Here is a 6,542-nt window from a genome sequence, read left to right on the forward strand (position 1 = left end):
ATGATTCACTCCTCCATTGTCATCCCTTTTGATCCTATTCACAGTTTACACCCGTGAGGGAATTTGTCTCAAAAGCATTCAACCCTTCACAGATTTTTCCTGGGATGAAATCAGAACTGATTTAAAAAAAAAAAAGGCACGAATAAATAAAGGGACCTGATATTGGGACAGTGTTTATTAGGCTGTGTCTTTTGTGCCTGGCAACTCAGACGATGGGCTGTCGGTGGTGCTAGCTCTGAACGGTCGGGTCACTCTCCTGCCCCTGGGGATGGGGTGACTCGCAGAACCTGTTCTGGAGGCATTTAGCAGCCACTCAGCCTGGGAACTGGAAGCTGGAGTTTTAGCAAACACAGACCAAACTTAACTGCTTGTGTGATTACCAGGAGGAGTGTGTTGATGCAGATGATTGCTGAATTGGTGTGCTTCGGAGTAAGGTTGGCCGGGGCCTGAGGGAAGGGACCCCTTGTGGCTCTGTTTCATATCTCAGTTCTTGGTTGCATAATGGGTTTTGCTGAGCTTTCTCACAGGCTGTTCTCTTCGTTGTCCAGGGACACTCTCCCAGCATCATTCCTCACGATGGTGCTCCCGATCGGACAGAGAACAGAGAATTGGGCTAAATGACCCTCCTCACATTGAAACTTAAAGTCACATCTATAGACTTTTTGCTGGTGTTTTTATTTAGTTATTTTAAAGCAGTGATAAATGCAATCTGTTAAATATACACATTTGAACAAGACAGAAATAGGGAGATATCAAACAAAAGAACTACTATGTCTCATCTGCACCCCAATCTAATCCTGGTCTCAGGTGTTACCATCTGCAATCATTGAGGCCTATGCGTATACTTTTTACAGAATGGAACCACAATATACATACTACATATTACTTTGGGTTTCCTACAATACGTGTATCTACCTTAACCTCAAAAAGTGGCGCGGAGCACCCCTCTCTTTGTTGGCAGAATTCATGTAATAGTCTCTCAGACTGGGGTGGGTGGGGAGTTTAGAGATCTGGCCTTCCAATCAATGATCAGAATCTTTTTACAATATTCTGGCACAGGAGTGACCAGCATTCAGGATCAATTTTACTAGGGCCCAGCAGACATGGTGCCTAGGACCCGTGAGACTGTTCCAACCCCAGGAAAACATTTAAGTTTCTTCTAAAATCAGAGGGAAAAAAATTAATACAATGTAGTATGGATTAAATCTGTCATTTTACCAACATAGTTATATAATTAAATTTTTATGAAGAAGGGGACCACAGAAACCAAAGTGCCTAGCACCCACAAAAGTCCAAATGTGGTCCCCACAGCATGTACTCGATTGCCTCCAGTGACAGGGTGCTCACTACCTATCAATTTACCTTATATCCTGTCCATCTATCTCTCCACAGTTCTTGAAGTTGTCAGGAAAGTTTTTGTTTGGTTGCCTGTCTAGTATGAAGTGATATCCCCTTCTTCTGCACATGAGTCCTAATTTCATACACTCATGAGGCCAGGTATAACGAGTCTGGATACCCTTCAGGTTCTCTGGGGAGTAGAAAGCAACCAATGTGATGATACCTTCTCCCTGCCTTTGGTATTCCATTGTAAACATAGTCAGTGCCTTTAGCATTCCACTTATGCCTGAATTTTAAGTACCCCTGCCTCCAGGCAGCTGACTCCCAGATGGGCCCACCTGGCTATTGTCCCCTTGGACAGTTCAGGTCCTAGAACTGAACCCAGATCGCCAGGTGTGAGCCCCTCATCACAGAGCAGCCGCCAGCCTCCACCCCCTGGAGCCACAGTCTGTCTGCTGCCCCTGCAGACGGTAATTGCACCAGCCTCTCAGCAGACACACAACACCGGTGACTCATCGTGTGCGGCCTCAGGTCTTTTCTTCTCACATTTCCCCATCTTCTCTTTGTGAGCCCATGTGTTTGAGCCCAAGCTCCGAAATGCACAACCATGCCCAGTAGGCTTCCTCTCATTAGGTTCAGCCTGTTCCCTGCTTGTCTGAATCTCTATGGATCTAGAATGTGCCATCGACTGGTTTTAATTGGCTTCCCAGCTTTGTGCCAGGTGCAAATGAAATTGATGTGTGTGGGGTTTTTTTTTTTTTTTAAGTGTCTTAACTTCTCTGAAGCAGGTCCCTCACTGCAAAAGTGGATATGATTGGGATCAGAAATTGTGCCTCTGATGTGAAGCCATGGAGGAGCTCCGTAAATGGTTGGTTGCTCTTTGAATTTCCTACCACCTCCCCGAGTTGTTGATGATAGCATTGGAAGGGACAAAGCCCCCTGGCCTCTCAGTAGAGACTGTCCTTCCCGACCCTAATCATTACACAAAACCACCTGCCCGATTATTCAAGTCTCCCAGTGGACATTTTAAATTAAATGGGCTTATAGCATCGCTAATCATCAGGGGAATGCAGAGCCAAGCCACAATAAGATATCACTTCACACCTGTTATCTTGGCTGTTATCAAAAAGACAAAAGATAAGCGTTGGTGAGCATGTGGCAAAAAGGGAAGCCTTATACACTGGTGGTGAGAATGTACGTTGGTGCAGCCATTATGGAAAACAATATGAAGGTTTCTCAAAAACTAAAAATAGAACTACCATGTGGTCCAGAAATCCCACTTCTGGGTGTCCATTCACAGGAAATGAAACCAGGACCTTGAAGAGCTAGCTGCACTGCCGTGTTCACGGCAGCATTATGCGTAATGCCCAGAGCCTAAGTGGCTCCCCACAGGGAGTGGATGAAGAAAATATGGTGTGATATAAACTATGGGATACATTTCAGCCTTAAAAAATAAGGAAGTCCTGGCGTTTGTGACTACCTGGAGGAACCTGAAGGATATTATGCTAAGTGAGATAAGCCAGACACAGAAAGACAAATACTGTACGATCTCACTTCTGTGTGGAATCTAAAACAAGTCACACTCATAGAAGCAGAGAGTGGAATTGTGGTTGCCAGGGGCTGGTGGGTGGGGGAAATGGGGAGATGCTGGTCAAAGGTCCAGACTTTCAGTTACACAGGGGGAGTAAGTCCTGGAGCCCTACTGTATAGTGCAGTGACTGCAGAATGCAGTTACCGCAGCACTGGGTACTTGGACTTTGCTAAGAGGATAGATCTTGTGTTCTTGCTACACACACACACACACACAGGAAATAGTAACTATATGAGGTAATGGATATTTTAAATAGTTTGAGGTAATCGGTTCACAATGTATACATATGGCAAAACATTACATTGTACACCTTAAATATATATAATTTCTAGTTGTCAATTATACCCCAATAAAGCTGAAAAAACTGAATTGGCCTATTTGGTAATTGGGGTAATTTGAAACTAAATTACCCCATCTGAATGTCCTCCACATATCCTTCTAATTAATTCTAAAATAACTTCACTTTCTTATGGTGTAGACAAAGCTCTCTGTCAAAGAGGGCAGATTAGTTAAGTGTCTGATATGTCACCCATCCTGATCTTTACAAAGCTTTGACCTGTCAAAAATGTGTAGGAGTTGTCCAACGTTGGGACCTCGGAGACTAATAAAAAATAGATGTAACCTAGAAAAACTACGCGGAAGAGCTCTGTTTATGTTAAAAGCGTCTTTGAGATCTGTTCTTTTATCCCTGGTTTTTGTTGTTGTTGTTGTGTAGATTGCCAGCTTCCCTGTCACTTCCTGATGCCAGTTTTGAAGCTGGGAGGCTCCGAGCTGTTTTCTTGAACAGAAAGAGTTCAGCGTTTCCAGTGTCCACCTTTGAACTGCAACCGGTTCCCCCTGGTCTCTCGAATGGCTTTTGCAGAACCTGCCTTCATGGCTCTCAGCTCGCCCCCTGTCAGAGGAGCCTGGGAGTGAGAGCAGAAAGGAGCCTGTGAGGTATTTATGACCTGCCAGCTCTGGTCAGGGTCCTGCCTAAGGCCTGGGTGCTGACTGGTTCTGCACACCCAGCCCTGGCTCATCGGGGCTCTGGAGGAATGACGGAGACTCTTCAGGCAAGTGTCACTGACTGTGGACTCCAGGCTTCGTGAGGAGCTGCTGGTCAGGGATGAATGATGTGGGTGCTGGCAGATTGGGGTGGGGGGGAGGAGGGCCCTCCTGGAGACAGGCTATTAATTCACCCTGTGACCTCAGCAAAGTGCTTCACTGTCTTCCTCCAACTCATTCTTATTTTTTTTTCCAGGCTGCAAAGGGACTAAACTGCATCAAGACGTTAAAAAAAAAAAAATCAAAACTCTGGACTGCTTGGAGGGAATGTTTTCAGCCCTTGAGGTTGAACAGAGGCAGGTCAACAGGGACCCGGCACCCATACACACAGACGAAGCTGATGTGCTGGCTGTTGTAGAGCACCGCTGGGTCAGCGTGGTAAAGTCGGGACACCTTCGGGGTCGGAATAGCAGGGCTACACCCTCCCGCACCTCCAAGCCACAGGGTGCTATGGTTTCAGAGCCTCTGGTGGCAGAACAGTGGGGGAGGAAACTTAGGAGGGTCATAGGCAGGCAAGGAGACATATTCAGGAGAAGCTGTACTTGGGCACCAGGCTGGCAAGTGTGTGAATGCTTCTCCATCCCAGGAGTGAAATGTGGGCTAGTCAGTTGACCAAGCTAGGCCTCAGTCTCCTCCTCGCTCAGAGGTCAAGAGGTTTTTTATGATCACAATGAGCATGTGCATCGGGTGCTTGGCACATGTCGCCCTGGTGGGTGCTCAAATGAAAGAAATCTATCAGCATGTGCCAAAGTCTATGTTGATATTCTCACACATTAATGGTCCTAGTGCATATGAGGGACTCAGGAAATATTTTCTTTTCCTCTGTGTTTTACGCTTCTGACTGATAGTTACTCTGAACCTTAAGTAGATCTTTTCCTCTCCTCTGAGTTTTGCAGAATTTGCTCACCTGGAACTCCACTCCTCCTCTTCTTTCCTGCTTTCTGTCCTATCTCCTGACTACTTTCTACTCTTCTTCAGGCCTTGGATTTTCTCTCAAAAGGCCTACCTGAGTGCTTGTGCCCACTGGCTCCCAACAAGGCTAGGGGTCCAGTCTCCACTCACTGCCATGAAGTCCTCATTGTACCCCATTAGTTCTCCACCGACCCTGAGCCGACACCTCTCATCTCTCCATCTCCTTTGCTCACTGCAGTGCTTGGCATACAGCAGGTACTCTATACATGTTCATTAAATGAAAGTGACTAAACACACACTTAGATTGCCACCTCGTTTTTGAAGAAATAACCCACACAGAATGTGCTGCCAAGTGTCCCAGAAAAGGTGACCTCGACAGGGACAGGGCGTCTGGTTGCCGTGCCACAAGAAGGTAATCTTATAGTCACCTCTCACTAGTCCAATGGGCCCATCCCTCAATTACCAGGATGCTTATCTTGTTCAGCTAATTAGCCTGTATCTTCCTCAGGTGGAGCTGGGTGGAAAACCTGGTTCAGATGTTTGGGACCAGGGACCAAAGTGGAAATCAATACCTCTTGCTGGGAAGAAATTTTGGATGAATGAAGGGATGCAGTGAAATATCTGCGTAAGGAAGGTGTGCTGTTCCTTTTCCAGCACCAGCTGCTGCTGCTGAAGACGGCCCTTTTCAGCCTTGAGTCACAGCTGCTTCAAGGCACACGGACACTATTTTGTAATCATCAAATAAGAATGCTGGCCCATCCCCATGTTCACATGTCCAAATCTTGCTCATTCTTCAAGGCGCAGCTCATGTGCAAGGCTGCACAAGAAGTGCAGTGCAGGGACTGGCATCTAATAAGCATTTAATAAAGGTTCATTGTTAATGCAATGCCACCGCCTCCCAAAAGCCTCTCTGGCTCCTGCCTTTCATTTGTGATCCCCACGGTTATAGCTTCTGGAACCTTCTCTAGCTTTGGGGAGCAGCAAAATATAGTAGTTCAGGCAGAGAAGGACTTAGGGTGGGGTTCTGTTACTTACTTGCTGTGCTGTGTCCGAGGAGTTCTTTATAGGCTCTTTGACTCTTAGTTGTGAGCAAAGAGTGGAATCCCAATGAGCCCTCTTTGAGTTGCAGGTGAAAACATTTTGGTCTAAACTGACTTAGCAGAAAGGGAAGGTATGTGCCCACATGACCAGAAGGTGCGGGGACAAAGCTGTTTCAGAGGTGACTGGGGGACTGGATGCCATTGATGTGCCTTTTTTTACCCATGGTCCCTGTACTTTACTGATTGGACTCCAGCAGGGCTTCCTATGGGAGACGATGGTTACAGCAGCTTCAGTTCTAAATCCCCCCAGGGTAGGTCCAATGAGAGTCAATCTGAGTCCCCAAAGGGCATATCAAAGTGATGGTTTGAGTCAACAAATTGGTCTGGGTCATTTTGCTATCCAACCACCCCTGAACCAATCTCTGTGGCAAAGGATGAAATATGCTGATTGGCTCAGACTTAGAGTCCACAGTGGAGTGGGCAGGGGCCAGAGGACTTCTCTGAGCCTCTCTGAATGTGATGGTGGAGCCATCCCCCACTTCAATACCATGGAGCCCTGCCCTTAAGTGATAACATTACTAACAGCTAACACATACATGCTACTCACCCAGGTCTTG

The 6,542-nt window shown here is 46.5% G+C and overlaps 1 long non-coding RNA gene across 2 annotated transcripts; it reads left to right on the forward strand.

Moving 5' to 3' along the window:
• The first annotated feature begins 2,130 nt into the window (after window positions 1–2,130).
• On the forward strand, window positions 2,131–5,773 carry LOC123479337 (uncharacterized). Of its 2 annotated transcripts, none has more exons than XR_006654926.2 (4): window positions 2,131–2,206; window positions 3,645–3,865; window positions 4,170–5,297; window positions 5,394–5,773. It is a non-coding gene; the product is annotated as an uncharacterized lncRNA (long non-coding RNA). The 2 variants fall into 2 exon arrangements; XR_006654925.2 differs by having other exon boundaries at window positions 4,170–4,351.
• The last annotated feature ends 769 nt before the right edge of the window (window positions 5,774–6,542 follow it).

The sequence above is a fragment of the Desmodus rotundus genome, chromosome 12 (assembly GCF_022682495.2).
Source record: "Desmodus rotundus isolate HL8 chromosome 12, HLdesRot8A.1, whole genome shotgun sequence".
Classification (NCBI taxonomy): Eukaryota; Metazoa; Chordata; class Mammalia; order Chiroptera; family Phyllostomidae; genus Desmodus; species Desmodus rotundus.